This window comes from Choloepus didactylus, chromosome 13 (assembly GCF_015220235.1).
Source record: "Choloepus didactylus isolate mChoDid1 chromosome 13, mChoDid1.pri, whole genome shotgun sequence".
NCBI classification, from domain to species: Eukaryota; Metazoa; Chordata; class Mammalia; order Pilosa; family Megalonychidae; genus Choloepus; species Choloepus didactylus.
This window is the reverse complement of record NC_051319.1, coordinates 32,814,759-32,834,345: the sequence shown is the minus strand read 5'-3', so window position 1 is coordinate 32,834,345 and position 19,587 is coordinate 32,814,759. Positions and strand designations below refer to the sequence as shown.

The 19,587-nt window shown below is 34.7% G+C and overlaps 1 protein-coding gene across 8 annotated transcripts in view; it reads left to right on the top strand.

Annotated features, from left to right (window-relative positions):
- The window catches only part of MCTP1 (multiple C2 and transmembrane domain containing 1), a 549,320-nt gene that overhangs the window by 401,824 nt on the left and 127,909 nt on the right, over window positions 1-19,587 (top strand). The gene's annotated exons all lie outside the window — the stretch shown is intronic.

Below are 19,587 nucleotides of genomic sequence, written 5' to 3'. Positions count from 1 at the left end.
ATGTTAAAAAAAAATATTAGTCTTGACCATCCTCAATTTGACTTTACTTCATTCTGCAGTTACTTTTCAAAATATGAAAATCATTAGCAGTAGGATGCTAGTATGGTAATGTTTTAATATTTGAATCAGTGGGACTTGTATGTGACCTATTTAAGAGATGTTTTATTATTTCTGAGATTTCCAGTATTTTTTAAAGCACAGTGAGAATTTGATAGATCCAGATAGTCTTCTAACAATGTTCATCTTGTAGCCTTTTACTTTGATTATTTAAAAACTGTTGGTGAGACCAATTTTCAGAGCTAGAAAATCCAAAAGATTACTTTCCTCTGAGTTTAGCTGGGATTTTCTTCTCTCACTTTATTTTTGCTTATTCAGAATTTCAGTTTGAAGTTTAAGTGGAGTCCTTCTATAGACATTATTTTATTTTCATGTTTGTAAGAATATGAGTACCTTATGCTTCCTTATAGTTGCCAGTTTAACACAATATGACTTTATTAGGGAGGTTTACAAGAAAAGCCTTCATTATAGTAACAAATCAACATTTTGGTATTACCATTCAAATGAGTGTATGTACATCTATTTAGTACTTAGAGCTCTGTCTTCCTCTCAGGCCTTGTATGGGACTTTCATTAACGTCTGAGCACATGGAACAAAGAGTGTATACATCCCTTTGTGTTGTAAGTTACCAGAAAGTTAGGCAGCCTGCTTCCCATAGACATGTTGTTGTCTCCTTAAAGAAAGCGATTGTCATCATCAAGTTTTAGAGAAGAAAATCTGCCTCTCTCAATAGTCTTTTAGTAGCTCTTTCACATATCAAATATATCTGGGTACTGCCTAAGCAAACTTTATTCTGCTTTGATACTAGCATAGAGGCATTTTGACTTTAATGAGAAAAAATGATACTGAGTTTCTATGTATATTTTATGCCATTATCTCTAGATTCCATGGGGCCTTATAACAGATGCAGTAATATTCAACCAAAAAGGTTGTGCGGCCATCTTTGATTGACTCTTTCTGAGGTCATTTCCCACACCTGTTTGTGAAATTGAAATATAGAGAAATGTATGTAATTATATCCTTTATTCAGGAAAGTTAATTCCAAACACTTTAACATTACAGTGTACTGTATAAGTCTTCATAAACTTTTCTTCTGGCTTCTAGAGGTCATTCTTGTAAAAAAAGTTCAAGATGGCAGCCTTTTTCACAATTTCCTTATGATTCTGAAAAAAAAAAAAAATCACACACCAGAATTCTGAGAAACTAAGTTCCATGTAAATGATATTACTCGAGTGATTTCACTATAAGGAGGTCACAGTCCACTGAAAGAAAGGTAATAATTTCTCTCTTAGCTGGTGGTCAGTTTTCTAACAATTAAGTCCTATGTAAAAGTAGCTGAATGCAAGAGGCATGCAAGAAAAAAAAGGACACAATAAGGGTAGGTAGGAAAAGGGATCTGCTGACAGTGATGGTGAAAAAGAGGCCGCAAGCTGTAATGCAGAAACACCTTTTTAAGGGTATGTTTGAGAAGAAACAATAATATTAACTGAGTTTCATTGAAAAAAAAAAAAAAAAGCACTGAATTGCATTCCATTGAGTGTAATAAAAACATGAGTAACAAAAGCCAAACTTTATTTATATAAACTGACTGTGAGCTCCATGAGAATGAGCCCTGCTTTTTTTACCCTGATAATCCAGTGTGATCTGCAGAGTATCTAGCACTTGGATTCTCCCAGTATAAATGGCTGACTAAATCTCTCAACCAATCAATGAACCAATCAATCTGGAAATTTATCTTATATAAAGAAACTCATTCTTCAGTGACACCAAATAAATAAGGATTTGCTCTAATAAAGCTAGTTATTAAATGATGGTAGCCATAACTTAACACTGTCATAGCAATTTTCTCTGGAGTTTCCATTTAAATCTTAAACTATTTCATAATCCTTTGTCAATCATCCATTTTAACCTCAGATTAAATTCTGATATAAAGAGATCCTTATATAAGAATGACAGCAATAGTAATAATAACTAATACTAAGCATTTACTATGTGCCAGGGAACTCTTCTAAGTGCTTTTCAGGCATTAATACATTTAATATTCCCAACAACCTTGTAAGGTAAATACTTAATTATTTCCCCAATACATGGGGGAAGAAACTAAGGCACAGAAGCGTTAAGTACTTTGCCCTAAGTTGCACAGAAGATAAAATGCTATGATTTTTTTTCTAAAATAGATTTAAGACCATAACCATTCAGGAAAAAAAAAAACAAAAACAAAAACAAACAAACAAAAAACAAAAACAAAAACAAACAAACAAAAAACAAAAACAAAAAAAGCACCATTGTAAGATTTGTATTAATCTTTTAGAAATTAAATGATGCATATCAAAAAAAAATGTTCCGAAGATTTCATTTCATAACCAAAGCCTTTTTAGGCCAGTTTATTCAAAAGAACTGCTTTCCATTAGGAGAAGAGTATGCACAGCACCCCATTGTTACAAACATATTGTTCCCATCATTCCCTGTTGATGGATCACGGGTCTATTATTATAATATTGGTTCCATTTGGCCCACTTTTCCATAAATGCAGCTGCCTCCTAGGGCCCATGCATTTGTACCATTTTGTGACTTGGTGTAAGGCCCAGATCAGTAAAATTTATAATGTTTAAGGGCCTTTTTCTATTCCATTTAATTTTTCTTTTCTTATTTACTATCCAGAAATAAATGTGTAATAATGAATTCAAAATGGTAAAGCAATACTTTTTTGTCCCAATGTCAAACAGCATAGAGAACAGGGTTAGAGCTGTCTCTAGCTCTGCCTGTGTGCTGTGGGGAATATTCAAGGCCAGCTGACAAACACTAGAGACTGAAATAAGGCTGAAGGTGATAGATAAAATATAAGCAGATGCATTTCCTTGAATGTCCTTGTTTTGGTGTGCTGTGTATTAGGCTTTTAAATTTAACTATGAATATTGTAGGCCTAACAACATCCACAGGCATGTGTGGTGCAGAAGGCACTGCTCATCTTTGGGAGTCATCTAGTGTAGACAAGGAAATGTCTCATAAATTGGGCCTAATTTTCCTCAGGCTCTTGACCAGACATTTGTGTTCTTGTGGATGTCAGTGGGTGCAACACGGGGAAAAAAAAAAGAGTGCATTATCTCTCTTTTCAGTACTGTCATTTCTCACTGTAATGAGCACAAAAATAATTGGACAACCGAGCTATCAGTAAAAGGACACACTTCGGTGTGCGTCAAAGAAATATTTTACAGGACAAACTTTAATCTTTAAATGTGATTGTAGATAATTTGTGGTACCATCTGTCCATTTGGAATTGTTTTAGCCTTTTCTGTCGTTATACAGTAAGTGCCTCTGTGTTTAACATTAACATTTGATATTTTACACATTTAATTTCTGTTCTGCTGTGTGGTCCTTGGGGAATGGAGTGCTAGTGCTACATGAGGGAGACAAAGTATTGATCAGTTAACATTTCAGCTACATTTATGTATGTCGCAAAATTAATGAAAATGCCAGACAAAAATGTCAGAGTGCACCAAAAGGTAGAATTTAAATTTGGTAGTTTAATGAAAAGTTTAAGATGTGCATTATCAAAAATGTCCTCTTGCCTTTAAAGTACAATTCCTAACAGAATAACTAAAGGGAGACATGTATTTTACTTAGAGGAACAATGAACATGAATTATGAAGGGGCGTCAACTCCTCAAAGTACCTTGTGCTCCAAAATGACGTGTTTGAATGCTTAACTGTTAGTCATAAAATACATTTTTTTTTCTGTTCGTATCTGGAGGGCTCCAGGCTTCAACCCTCTGTCCTGACTGGACTGTGAGGCAGGCTTCCTACTGAGATTCTCACCCAAGGTTTTCCTTGGTGTCCATGTGTTCATTTTGTGTCAAAACCAAGAATTCCCCCTACAGCAATTCATCAAGGCCACTCTGGTTCATTACTCTTTCCTTTCTGGGTTCTTTTCAAACGCCTGGTTTCTCCTTTGCTTCCAGGTAATTTGTGCTCCACCTTCGTTCAATCCCCATTTTAGCAAAGGATCACACTCAGGACACAGCTACTCTCAGAAAAGCTGGGCCATTATGCAGGAAAAGAGAAAAATCAGAGATGATGTATGCAAATAATGACATGAAGCAGCTTTGTGTAGCCAAGTGATTTTTTTCTTTTTAAATGGAGGAAGTACGAGCTAAAAAGAAGGAACTGAAATTGCGGGGATGTGATTATAATGCAACGAGCTTAAGACAGTAGGCTCTCGAGTATTCCTTATTGAGTACCTCCTGTGTATAAAGTCTGGTGTTAAAAATAACATAGGTGTTTTCTTAAAGTTGGTACAAACAGTAAGGGCATTTTAAGTGGCCTTTATGATTAAGGACAAAAAAAGGAATCTTGCTTAAGAAGAAATACTAATGTGAAAACAGGCATGTCTATATCAGTTATATATCAAGTCTTAGCATGCAAATTACTGAACAATATAGAGTAATTGTACTGATATGTTAGGTTTACAACAGAAAATTTCTGTTTTGGAAATGTAAGAAACATCAGTAATACCATCAACAAAATTATGCTTCAATTCCATGACAGTTTCAAGTGATTTTATTAAAAATTCTGTTGTTAGTTGCTACAGTTACTTTGTAGTGCTAGCAGAAAAATTGAAAATGTTCCAAATGTAATTTTTGTTACTTCCCCACAACAGCAAAACAAAAGGGTCCCCCAAATCAAAGAAACAACAAATACTAAAGCAAAATTATCTACTATATAACAGTTATATTCTTGTACTCTTGAATTTTCCTAAAATTATGGAAATCTAAACTTTCACTCTCTCTTGCCTACCCTTATCTATATGCTTTCTCCTGACATAAACATTTCAGTTTATTGAACAATACTTTCATTTGAATTTATACAGATTTCAAAGCTACATTAAACATTTCCTTCACAAATATGCAAGTGAAGAGAAAAGAAATCCTGTGTTTTAGAAGATAAATCAATACTGCCGAAATTGCCTAAAATTCCTTTTACAAAGGTAGACACTTAGAAGATTTCTTTTCAGTAAATAGATTGCATACTTAGTTCATATGGACATGTTGGCATATCAAACTAGTGCTCAAAAATATACATTTTTTCCCAAATTTATCTTAATTCTTAGGAAGAAAAATGTTCAAACACTGGCCTAAGAAAATTTGTAAATTAGGTTTTCTTAAGTGATGCCTTTCACAAAGGATTGTATATAAATTCTTGTAATTACATAAAAGCCTCCCTTCCCCCCAAAGACCACAATTTAGAAGTGAGTTAGGTTTTAGAATTGATCACTATTAGCAAAAGTCAACCCTGAATCTTAGGAAATGTAGCATTTTAGGAAATGCAGCAGATCAGCTATTAGTGGATTGAAGCATTTTGACTTGATTTCTCTAATTCTTCCCAAAAAGTGACTTTCCAGTTCAATCTGTAGTCCTATTTAAATATAGTCATTTTTGTTTCATTTGATTTTGTAACGGTTATATATGCAATACAGCACTTTCTCAAATCAGCACTTCTCTTGCCAATGCCCTTTTTTTGTTGATTGTAATAGATGTTATTAGCAAAAGGGCCTTCTGCTCTTTGGAGGGAGATAATCACATAAGCCAAAGGATCTACAATCCTCTAAAATGCTTATTCATGGCAAATTCTATTTTGTATTTATAATAAGAAGAATTAAATCTCTATAGCACTTTACACATGCGTTGTTTTCTGTAATCTCTGTGCTCCTTTCTTTGTCCTCTAAAGCAAGAAGGAGTAGGATGCTATAATCTGGGGAAATTTTCATCTGTGGGTGATTTGGAGAAGCTAAAACTCTTTCACTTTTTCTCAGGTACAGTGCTGTTGTGGTATATTATAACCAAACACAGATGCTAAATTTCACCAACATAGCTATGATGCCATATTGAATCCAAGAATTGGCCTTTCCATGTGCTGTAATGATGTGTGCAATGAAAACTGGAGTGTTGGGGACACCAGAGCCTCAGTGTAGTCTCCAGCTGGCTGCGTTGCTGCCGTCTCCTTTCACTCCAGCAGCCCCCTTCCACTGTTCTTCAGGTTGTTTTCAGTCCCCAAACTTTTGAGACCCCTAAAAAAATATGTTGCATGGTCCAGATTTTATAAATGACTTGGCCAAGGATCCAAAAAGGAAACAGACTTTTCTAAAATTGTCATGTATAAAATTATAAAATAATGAAATCAGACATATTTCACTGTCTGCTCCAGGTTCTTAAACCAATGTTCTTCTTATCTTCCAAATTTCTTGCCTTCCAACTCCAATTTAAATTGTGAGGGACGATAATCCCGAGCAAAATGGCAAGCCATATTCCATTGCAGAATTTTATTATGTAAAGTGTTTTGCAAAGGAAATAGTTTAAATGAATTAGAGGATTACATAATTTATTTTAATGGAAGTTTGTTGAGAAAAGAGTAATAACTTCTGAAAGGTTGTACATTAGAAGAGAAATGCAGCCATTTGCATATATTAATGTATTATTGTACCTTAGTCATTATGGTCACTCTTCACATGTTTTCATGCCCCTTTGTATCAGATAAACTGTCTTCTACTTTGCACTGTGAATAGTGGCCAACACTCAGTAAGTGGTAACATTTAGAGGTCAGTAATAGAGGAAGGAGGAAAGACTGACCATTTCTCCTATTGATGGCAATCATCAGCTACTAGTTTGAAAGGAAATAATGAAGAGAAAATCAGAGAGAAGCTAAGAAGCAAGGAAAGATGGAAACCATATCAAAATGTAAATAGATATTTGGATAAAAATAAAAGCCAGCTCTGATTTAAGGGAGGGAGTAAACTAGTTAGAGACAAAAATTAGCTCTTATTTGGTCTTTAAAAAGACTTTTTTTCATATTTACCCCCTTAAGGAGAAAGTTTTAATTAAGTTCATCCAGAGAAACTAAATATGAAGGAATACAATTTTGACAGAGAGTGTTGGGCTTTGGAGGGACACAGATCATTGTAATATCTAAGACTCTTTGCACTCTCACCCATGAACCAATTTTCACCCCCTTGGATGCCAGAGCACCCCTGCTGAGAATATATGCCCTAAATGTGTTTTAATGTAAGTTTAACTATGTTTACTTTGATGCTCTTGGTGGGAAAGCCTAGTTTGGATTTTCTGTGGTTTGCCCACAATGCAAATTATTACCCTAAATAATCAGGCTGGAGAAAGAGTATCTGTGACCTCTATGCAAAATGGTTGACTATGCTAGAGTCCAATTAAAGGAAAGATTTTGTTTGGCTTTATAGAGATTGAAGAACTTGATCTCCCTGCCCCCGCCTTAGGAAAACCCATTTGAGAGTTTTCTTCTCTACACCAATTCCAAGAGTGCAATGCTGTGCTTCACTGAAACAGAGAACTGGGTGCACATTAATCCTGGTCTGAGTAATAGAAGTTTCTCATTACAAGGGTGTGATGGGTTTTGTCCACACATTGCACTGTATTTATGACCAATAGATAATCTTTATATCCTTAAATGAGTGCCATTAAGTCAGAGATATAAAAACATACTTCATTAGGCTCGATTACATATTAGATCTTCATTGGAAAGGCAGGAAAAATGGTTGTAGAATAGGAAAGCCTTTAAAACAGTGAAGACACTTGTTCTGTTGGCTACTTTGCATAGCAGGTTATGCATTCACCATAGGAATCAGAAAACTCTTACTACTGCAGTTTATAAACAACATGTAAATATGTGATGTTTTAAATCTCACCTAGCGGCATACAGATAATTTTACTGCAGTTTACCATAGCTAGCATTCTATATACTTCCTGCCAAGTAGACTTTAGCCAATTCTCAAATATTTGAAAGAAGAAAAGTTCATCCAGTTTTGTTTGACAGTGTTGGTAAATTAAATAATATTTCTCTTAATGAATTAGAAAAATCTTTTAGATTTAATTTAAAATAATAGGTCACCAATGTTAAAAGGTAATCCATTAATTATCCATAAATAAGTTTACTGATGTTGTATAAGAGAGGTGTCATATTTTGAAGTGATATTAGTAAACTGATGGCTGCTACTCAGGGAAAATGAATTCGTAAATGTAGAAGTACAGATAGCTCTGTAAACAATCGGAAGTACGATTTGTTTTGTATGACTGCGTGGTATGTGAATATATCTCAATAAAATGAAGATAAAAAAAAAAGGTTGCCTTTAAGAACTGGAAAAAAAAAAGAAGTACAGATAGCTGAGTTCACTTTTTCTGGTTAGGTAGCAATATTGAAAACTTAAGAGAATCAGTGTGCATCTGGTACTGTTTAAATTACTTTAAATAGACTTTAGCTCTTCCACTGAAAGTGCATATTGCATTATTCAATCAGAAGACTGGTACTTACAAGAGTGACCTTTGTCCTAGCTTCCCCTTTCTCATTTGCATATGCACTGTTTCCTTCTTTTTTATTTTTAAAATTTTATTATTATTATTTTTATTTTCAGAGTATCAGTCTCCTAGCACAGTTTAATTTCTAAGTCCTAAATCTTGGTTGATGGGTAGTAAAACTGAATGTTCTTCAAATAGGCTCCCAACTTCCAAACAAGATGCTAAAATCTTTTTAAGATAGTTGCTTAGACCTTGGAACACATTTCCCAATAGTGGCAATGTCATAGGTGATGATGTAGAAACACAAAGCCCATCTGTCCCTTCACACAGTACTAGCTGTAGAATGGAAACATCACATGTTGGAGGTAGGCTCAATGGACTTGTGGCTTGGTGCTCAGGATGCCGGAAACACTTCTCTCTCAAACCCAGCTTCAGGAGAGAGCACCTTCCTGATGGCAAAGGTAAATAGATGTTATGGGCTCCGAGGGGCACAGATGAAAGCATAGAATCTTAGCACTGGAAGGGAGCTTAGAGCTCATTTTGCAGTGGAGGAGATTGAAGTACCAAGAGGTTAACTGACTTACCTAGACAGTGGTCAAAGACAACAGCATCGAGAAGATAAAAAGGGCATCAGGACAGAGAGTCATCTATCTCTATACCCTGCAGTTTACAAGTCAGACCCTTCTTAATTAAGGGAAATCAGGTGTCTGGCATTGTCCTGTAGCATTCTTTAAGTGTAGACTGATCCCCTGATCCTTGGTATTTCCTGTTAAGGAATGTTCTTGGGAGGACTGGAATTGCCTACTTCATATAGTAAATCTGTGTTCCCTTTGCTTAGTATTAGTCATGCATTTAAGCAATAGTTGTGTACCTAATGTTTTGATGAATTTTTCTATTAGTTAAGATCATCTGGCACTATCTATCCCCAAAACACTGTGCAGTGATATATGTATAGTAATAAAGAACTCAGAGAGAGTCAACTCTGCATTTAAGTGAGGTGCATTTTAGACAAGTAAGGCATTGTTGTTTGGTATCTAAGCAATATAAATGGCTTTTTCCCAAAAGTAAATGTGGACTCATTAAGAATATATTTACCATGTTTCAAATGTTTAAACAGTTTTAACCACTTATATTGATCCATATTGATTTCATCATAGCCAAGATGAACCTGTCCATGGCCTAAATTTCCAATAGACTAAATAAATGCCAGGAAAAAAAGTGTATTATTCTGGTTATTTAGAAAAACCAGTGACCCAGCTTCATTGTAATTCTCTCTTCCTAAAAATCCTTTAAAATTATTTAGCTCCAAATTATACTACCATACATTTAAACAATACAATGGAATAATATATCCCTTTAAAAAGTGGGAGATGTACTGAAATAATAATAATTTGGGCATATTTTGAAATATATTGGAATTTGTAGGGTGTTCCCCACTTCATTAAATAAATTATGTGAGGTATGGTTTGCTACAAACTTGGTGCACCAATTTATTGTTCTTGGAATTACTGGAGTGAAGAAAGCGAAATTAAATCATCCATATGAAATGCTTTGAAGTCCTTAAGTAGAAGGGCCTGTGGATAATTTTGGCCTGAATAATGTACACAACTACAACTAAATAGGTTTTTGTTTCTGAGGGCTACGTAGTCTTTCAAATTTTGTATTATTGAAAAATCATTAAACTTAACATTATTATTGGAAAATATTCCATATTAAGCTTAGAAAGGGAGATAAATCACAAGAAAAATGTCCCATCAGCATTTGCTGCAAATGCATGACTCTTCCTCCGAAAATATACTGGAGACATGTTTAGTAATACCTAGGTTCTATTTCTAATTGACTAGAATGTTTAACCTATGTTTTGGCAACTAGGAAATAAAATGGATTGTAAACTGAAAAATGCCATTTGTCAGTATTTTTAATCCATTACTAGAACCAGTGACAGGAAATAAATTCAGGCTGTTCTGCTTGAGATGCATTTCAGTTGCCATTAACAGATCTTCCCCCGTTTTCATCCACACTCAATAAAGCTGTGTTGAATGACTGACTCAGATGACTTCAGCGGCAAAACTCGAAGTTAAAGCTGTAATATTGTAACTGAAACCCCCAACAGTAGTATCAGATGAAGCTGAGAATAAATGTAGTATATCAGACATCATAAAAGGGTGAATGTGGGATACATTTATGCCCTCCTCTATCTACTGTGAGATTCATACATAAGATTCACACTCATTATTCTCGTCATCTTAATGAGATCAGTGTGGGAACATTTCTCTCCTCTCCCTCTTGACTGTCAGAAATGGGACGCTCCATTATTTCTCCTTCCTCTCTCTGCTTTTAAGGGGCTAGTTATATTTTCTTGGAAGGCCACAGATGTTAACTGGTTACAACAGGCAACCCCAGAGTAGCACATGTAGAGGCTTGAAGGACTTGAGGTAGAGGCCACAGGGCTAGTCTTTCCTCTCTCGCTTTTTCTCGCGCGCGCATGTTTTTCTTTCCTTGCAAACCTTTTATCGTCTGCCATTTTTTCCCAAGGGGTTTCTCTGGAGAAGAAGGGGAAAGATAATTTCTTCATGTGGAGGAAAATGGGGCCCTAACTCTAATTGTTAGCCTCCTTCTTACTGAGTCTATTGCCTTAATTAGTTTTGCACAACCGTCTTCCTAAACCAAGTCCAAATGCGTTTGGTTCATGTGTCCTAGTCAGACAATGTCCAGCCTTGAACGAAAAGAGATAAAATGGACACGGGGCCAACTTCTAACGCATCTTATCTTCGAATAAATTTTTAGGTCTGGCAAGGAACAGTCACTGTTCGTGATTAAGGTTGCTAAGAAAGACTTATCATATTTTAAGATCAGTGAATTCCCTTAACTATCCGTGAGGACAATACAGCAAGAATTATGGAAATATTATTTAAGTGACCTAGATATCTATTGAACATTAGTTTATATTATAACCACAATATAAACAACTGTTTTTTCAGACTGCTTTCCTTTAGAGAAACTCATGTGTTGCAGGATTCCTTTTAACATGATTGAAGAATTTTGAAGTAGACATTTTTAATATTTGCTGCCCTCTTAATTATTACATGTTTAATGCACCACTGTTAGCACAGGGATTATGAGTTAATAAAAATGTCATAGTGTTAGTGTATAAAACACTATATAGTTTTCCCCAGGTAATGATTAACAGCATAAGGCTATATTAGCAATACTCTTAGTGTACAGTCCCTAAATGTATTTGATTTTCATCTTTTAGAAAGTAATTTTATACTGAAATTTAGTAATAAAATATTTGAGCTAGTTAAGCTAGTTAATGCAACCTTCTTAGGTGCATGAATATTTTCAAGTGGTTTTGTGTTGCTAGAAAAAGCACCATTCTATTTAAAAATCAATCTGTAAGTTTTAAATGTCGTCTTGACATTCACTAGAGCTACCTTATTTAGATTCATAAAAAGCTTATTTATCACATCAGGGTATTGTTAAAACAGTTGAAAAATCATATTAATAAGACATTAGGTTTATTATTACATAATGTTTTTGTTCACATAGATAAATGGGTTCCTTTTTCTCTCTTTCTTTTTAAATAATGTCTCACTGGCTTTGTTCCCTAGTTGCAGCAGGCTGTTAGTATGTATCTTTATACCATCAGAATGAATGAGATATATCTGTATAAATTATTGATTCACTTGAACCGACCTCAGTAATTCAGAGCTGAAAACTCTGGCAGCTTATCTAATAGAATGATATAACTAGCAGACTGAAGTTACCTACCACAGCAACAATTGCCCGTTGGGGGTCAAATGCCCTTTTACCTTTATACCTGAACACCTGCAAATTGAGCTGTATTCCATTCAGAATTTTAAGAACAGGTCCATTGTCACAGGAAGTAGAGTTTGTTTCTTCGAGAAAATTATGCCAGTTCTAGTTCTGAATGAAAGACAAGGCTTTTATTACTCAAGGGATATTAAGGCTGACTGCTTTTTTGAGAAAACAAATTTGCTGTAACTTTATCTGTAATTTAGTCCTGAATGGGTACAAATAGACTGCACATTGTATGGAGCAGAAAGAAGAAAATAGGGGTTTGTTACAGCTGTACGAGGGCTGTGTAACCATTATATTTCCGAGGGAAGTCTTATCAGAGTTGCAGGTTATAGGGGGGAATATTTTAGTTACAGCCTTAGTATCAAACACCTGTTTTGAAATTTTAGTTTAGAATGGCATTGGAAAAGAATATTTTTTGTCTGAAACGATGGTTGAAACACCTGTCTCCTGAAAATTTTCACATAGGCTGTCTTGGACTTAGAGACTGGCCCCGTCCAGAAAGTTCAGAAATTATTATAATCCCCCTTCATGAGATTGGATCCTAGGCTTGGACCTAGTCAGATTATTTTGATTTGTTTCACTTTTTAAGGAAATTAGATTCATAGCTCAAGTTGGTCATCCATTCCTTAGTCAGCAAGCTCAGTAGTTGTCATAGAAACATTCATTTTTACGGTGTCTTAGTTGATCACTGACATGGAACCAGACTAGGTAATCAGACATCTTGGCCATATGCTTGTTCTGAGATCCAACCTAGTCAATTAGCACATTTTCTATTAAAAAGTTAGTTGTAATAGGTATTCATTAGCTAGCAGTTGCCATAATTGAGTAGTTACTCAATTATGTCCATCTCCCAACCTCATTTTCCCTTCCTTTCAGAGCCCAAGTAGGAATGTATCCAAGAAGATGTATGAGCCCTACCTCCAACAAAATTCACGGCCCCTTCCTCAAACAAGCTGTTAGACGATGATCCAGGCTTTAATACCTAATTTTTCTTACTATGTTTTGGCGAATTTCGCTAGGCCCTTGGGCTGACCCTTTTTCTGTTTATTTCAGAATCTCTAGTGTTTTTTACCTGAGCATCTTAACCTCTGTGTTGAAGAAAGGAGAGGGAGGAAGGCTTCTATGGTAAAAGCTCATTGGTAAAATGTCTCTAGGATGTGACTGCCGTCCTGTCCTTAAATCCATCCTTTCTTTCACCATTCTCCAGTCTGCCCACCAGACACCCATACGGACTTGTCATTATCCTGGAATTGTTCCCCGTTTCCACGTTCTGGCCCCTGCCATCTTCTGCCTGTGTCTGCCCTATTTTATTTCACCAGTACTCACCTGTGCCCTGAATCTTCCCTTAGGACTTATTTTCTGTACCTTTCAGGTTGTCAGCTAGATAATCTGATGATCAAGTCTGTTACCTAGGGGTAACAGGGATGACATATGCACATTTTATCACTGGCCTTATGGACAAAGTATTTTTTATTTTCCTAGGCATCCAAGTCCTTAGTCATAAGGTATAAAAAGGCTGCAATTGAGAGATTAGAGAGCATATAGTGATCCTCAGATAAAACCACGTAGGAAATTTCTGGCCCCAGCCACTCACAGGGATGCCCTCTTGATTGTTGAGAATTATATCTCTTCCTTCCTTATAAAGCTATAAATATGAAACAAGCTGGAAGAGAATTATTGGTAACGATTTTCTGAGCTTCGTTGCCTCATTGTGCTCTTCTGTGTATAATATAAAATAAGCAAAAGCAGATACCCTCATAAGAAGTGTAAGAAATCGTATGCTGCTTACAAACATAGGGTGTAACTTTCTCTGCATCATACCTGCAAATTTGGAATTAAGGACATATTAACATTCCTGCTACCATCCATTGTCTTGGGTATTTCTAATGCACCCACCCTTGCTGAACACTTTGTGGTCGAGCAGTGTAAGAATATAGATTGTTTCAAGAATGACAGATTACATTTGGTTTCTCCCCCTTACCCACCACCAACCCCCATGTTCACCTCTATAACGGTTGGTTGGTTGATTTTTTCAAAAAGTAATGGGTTTAAAAATAATTTTAAGTTACCCAACATAAATGATAAAATCAAATGTTGGATTCACAAACAATAGCCTTTATTGGTTTGTGGCAAGTGATCCATCTTTTTACATTAGTGCAGCTTTCTGAACCAGATTATTTTTCATAATTGATCATTTGTGAGTCATATATATGTTATCTGTTCTTTTATGGCTTTGAAAATAGTGAATGATGCCAAAGATCACTGAGCTTTTATAAAGAAAATTATTTTAGTGTAGTTTATTGGCTGGCATTTTCTGAAAGTATGTTATCGTAAGTTTTGCAGAGAATGTAGCAAAGATAAAAGTAACCTCCCCTGCTTGAAAGAATCTAGATGAGTCTAGAACTTATATTGATAGCAATGTAAATTTAGTTTTAGAATGTGTTCATGTTTAGCATGAGAACAATGAAAATAAATAAGAAAAATATAAAATGCAGTTCTTCAAGCTAAGAAAAATAATTTTGTGGCTTAGATGGGCAGTTTTTCCAATACACAAGTTAAAACACAGTGGACTACTTGCTATGAGCATTATACTTTTATCAACAGAATAATGACACTATTTCTTACTAATCAATAATTTTAGTTGATTTTGATGGATATCCTCAGAGTAAGTATCCATTACCCATAATATAATTTTTATCATTCAGTTATATATTTTGTTCCTAAAGCCTTCTGAAAATGCAATAGGAAAATTCCTACTCTTTATTATGGTTTATAGTGATGTTATGGTGCGAATTAGGGCTCTACATATGAATTTATTTGCCCCAGGAAAAGAAAATAAGGCATTTAAAATCTAGTTTGCCTAGGAAGGCAATATTTAAAACTTTGTTTTTAACCTTACTTAATAATTCTCTCACACATTCTTAACATTTTCACTAATTCTGTTCACAATTGTTCTGAACAAAGTATGAATCAGTTGGAAAAGTAAAAATCCAATTTACCAAGGACTATATAAGTGGAAAAGTATTTTTTGATGAATTAAATATTAATTTCATAGAAAATTTGTTATGAATCTGATTTCAGAAATTAGATGTTCTTTCCTCAATCTTTATTAAAATTTCTTCTGAATAATTTAATTATACTGAACTATTTCTAATAAAAAAGATTATCTACTTAATTAAAATCAAATTGAGACATTTAATCATTACATAATTAGATTATGACTATATACAATTAAATACCATATATAAAACATTTATTCTTTAGGAAAATCTAACAGTAGGGAAAAAAACACCTGCAAGTTAATGTCTTCACCACTTCCATTTTTAAAGTTATAGATTCTATTACACACATTTATTATATTATCTAATTGCTTAAAATTCATACCTTAGTTGGGAGAAAATGCTGAGCAATAAAACTTTAGCTATGAATCAGAATAAACTAACGTATTTATTACTGATAAAATGCCTTTTCTTTGATAATTGTTTTTTATTTTTGTACTTTCTTTAATTAATTGAATTCTAAGAATAATACTTTATATGTTTCAAAGATATTGTTAAAATTATTATGAATCAAAACCAAAATCCAATTGTAAAGGATATTATTATTTTCCTTAATCAATCTGTACATGTTCTAAATTGTATTTAAAATTAAGGATGTGTGGAGCAGTTTCCTCAGATAAATATGCAAAATAATTGAACTCTGTAAATAGCAGTATTAAGATGGATAACTTTCCTTTATGCATACCTTAGAAAATGTTGACAAGGTTATTTGGCATCTATAACACTATGAGAAAGTTTATCTTTTCAGATGTTTCGTTGGCCTCATTTATGGCATCTGCAGTTATACTGAGCTAGATTTACTTGTACCTATGGTGTGACAGATCATTGATGTGTTTTAACCATAATATATTATTCAGTTTTGAAACTTGTTCTCTTTAGAGTTAGAATTTCTTTATATGAAGGGCAATGCTTTTTAAAACTCACTCTCTGTATTTCAGAAATATGAGCATTTATATGAAATACTGAGAATTCAATGTTGATTTAATGTTTTTTACCAGTGAAAATCAGATTCTTTTATTGTAAGATGGACTACCATCTGAGATTCATAACCTAAATATTTGATATTTTCTTAAAGAAATAGTTCAAAATGTGTATAATCTGTAGTTTTTACTCTCAATATTTAAGGTAGATAGTTTTGAACAAATGGATTTTAAAAGCCATATATAGTCAGGGAGCATGCAGCATAAATTGCCCCCTCCATGTCTGCCTCACTTCTGCCTCAAAAAGTCTGTTACAATCATGGAAATTAATGCAGATTTTGTGATTGATCACTCTACCCCCAAAATCACTGAAATTATCAACATAGATCTATATAGAGACTCTATATAGAATCAGAGTTATCAGAATACATTATTTAGAGAGAACTATTCCCCATAAGAAAAGCAATTTACGTTTTTCGAAAGCTAAACCTTGAAAAGAAAAAAGGGGAAATAACAGAAAACTAAAATTGGATTGTGGTTTTAAAAACAAAAATTGTCAGTGCATAGTCCAGTGTGTTTTACGTGATCTATTACATGCTCCTGGACTCATACTTAATCAGTAAACAAGTGACTTGATGAGTTTATATAAAACTCTTTTTTTTTCCCCCTCCAGGCCAATTGCCTTGTATGTCATTCTGCAGTTTGGCCTGTAGGGAGCAGTCTTGCACCACAAGCGCACTCCATTTTCTCGCTCATTTAGACAGGAAAGGCTTATACCATTACAGATCTATTAAATGCAACCGGCATTATTTGCTTAAATTTTAGACTTTGGTGATACTTTGTGGTCTTAAAACAGTGGACTACAGATTATTTATGCAGTTGTTTGGCCTTGAGGGTCACAATTTTGCTCAGAGGTCACTTTCCTTTTCATTGTGATCCACGTAGTTGGGAGACAGCAGAATGGTTAGGTGTAGAGCCTGCAGTCTTGAAAATCATGAGACCTCTTGTCTGAAAAGTAATGCTTTGTTTCTCATACAGTCCTTCAGATAAAGAGAAACCTACAAGTCTTCTAAAATATAGAATAATATTTTTGTACTTATGTAGTGAAGATTACAGGGTGCTGCTAAAGCCAGGCTCCCCCATGCATTGAGGCAACGTTACTGTTAGTGTTGCAGAAATGCTGCCAGTTTAGGTGCATTTAATCTTATTCCTATTAAGGTTAGTTAAAAGGCAAAGTACCTGTGTTAATATTCCAGCTAGTTATTTTTCGGGAAATACTCCAAAGTGCCACTGCCTGTATATTTTCTTAAATGGTAAAGAAGATCATTTCCTTCCTTTCTTTTTAGCAGTTTTTGGAATTAGCAGCAGCAATGTATTCATTCATACAGTTGCAGAGCATGTGTCCATACCATTTATTTCTGATTCCTGGATTGAAATAATACATCATGTTTTCAAAATCATAACTTTAATTTATTCCAGAAGAATTATTTTTTTTTGTGAGCAGGAGGATTTGCCCAATTTTGACCTACTTTCATTCCTTCCTTCCACACTAGCTGAGCACCAACTAAGCAGCCAGGCCCTTTTCCAGAATTCCAAATTGGTGAGAACCCTGTCCCCTGTGAGGGAGACCGAGATGGAGGTAGGTCCAGGGAGGACCGTGGCATAGAACTGGGTCTTAGAGGTCTAAATAGGGTTTTGACTGGTAGGGAAGATTAAGGAAGAACATTTCAGGCAGAAGAAACAACCACCACCCATTTCTTAATTAGTACTACTAGAAAAGGTTTAATTAGCAACCCCAGACAATCACTTCCAGAATAAAATACTTCTCTGATTTTTTTTTTATTTTTACCAATAAACAAAATATTTTTATTTTGTTCCATTTTATTGTTACTATTTAAATATCAATTAATGCAGTACTTGTGAAAGGATTTATGTTTTACTCTAGTCATATATTGGGGAGGGAGATGGATTTTAATTAGATAAAAATCTCATCAACATAGTTTACATTTAGGTAATATGTCACACCTATGAATGTCTAATTCTGTGGCATTTTTATGGAGTTCAAAAACAATTTTAAACTGTCATTCCTGTTTACTTTCCTTTTTTACCAAGGAACCCACTGGATTTTAGAGAATGGAGCTTGGTTTATTTCAGAGACCCTTTGAGAAAATTGTCTCCAAATGATTGTATTTCTCAAGATGGAAAATTGTATTTAGTTGTAAGAAACACTAACCTTTATTGTCACCACTAGTCCAACGTATTTTGAACTGTCAGCATTTTAAGTTTCAACTTAAAATGACAATACCATGCATCTTAATTTGCAGAAATTGCCGCATAGTCCTAGAAATTGTGCACCATCAGTTACCACCATTGTTGACAAAACTTCAACCACTTTTCTGACATTTGAAATTAATCCAATCATAATAAGAAACTTATGGCTGTGATTGCATTTTGGATGCATAAGAAACTTCATGGCTCTGATAGCATTTGGACTAGTCTTTAGAGTACCTGGCAGAGGTTACAGAGTGCAGTTTCAAGAATAAGAAGAGCTTATTGTTTTTGAGAAGTAGTAGCCTTTGATTCCATGGATCAGTGATTATTAGAGCTGCAGCTGGTTCACAACAAATATTCACATCTTAAGTGGTTGGCTAGAGAAGTCGTTTTCTCACAGGGTGACCCCAAGGGCTGGAGTGGGAAAGAAGCTCAGAAAAAAGCAACCTGGATACTAAAAAGTTTTGAACAGGTTGATGGAACTGGGATGAGAAAACTAACTTTAATGTGGTAAGGAGGTGTCTTCATTTCTTAATGTTACAAATTTGATTTTTAGATCCTTTATTTTTCCAAAGCCTTCTGGTCATAAGATTCAATAATATATTCCTTTATTAAGTGTAGTTGATTTACATGTTGATTATAATTAGAGCCAGGCATAGTTTTAAATTGTTACTATTTATATGCTCTTTTCAACTCTGAAAAAAATGCCCTTTCTATAAGCTACAAATGTAGATCATCCCACAGCCCTTCTCTCCACCTGCTCACCGCCCTCCCCCTCCCCACCCCCAAATTAAGGCTTAGGCTAGGATCCCAAACAGGTGAAGGAATTGCAGTTTCAGAGATCAGTTCTTATCTTAGCTAAAGGAGGCTGAAGTTGCAGATGAAAATAGCAGAGTGGAAAAACAGGTGCTTCAGCAGGTGGGTTTGTGATCTTTGCCATTACGCTGGTTCTCATAGTTTTAGAACAATAATCTCAAAAAGTAACAGAGCTCTCTCTGTTACTGAGAAATCCGGGGCTTCCACTGACAAGGGCTTGCCCCTGTGGGTGATGAACTTGACTTGGTGGAGATGACATTTCCCTCTCTCTAATTTACCCTACCCTGATATATATACAAATTTATACATTGTTGCTTGTTATTGCAGT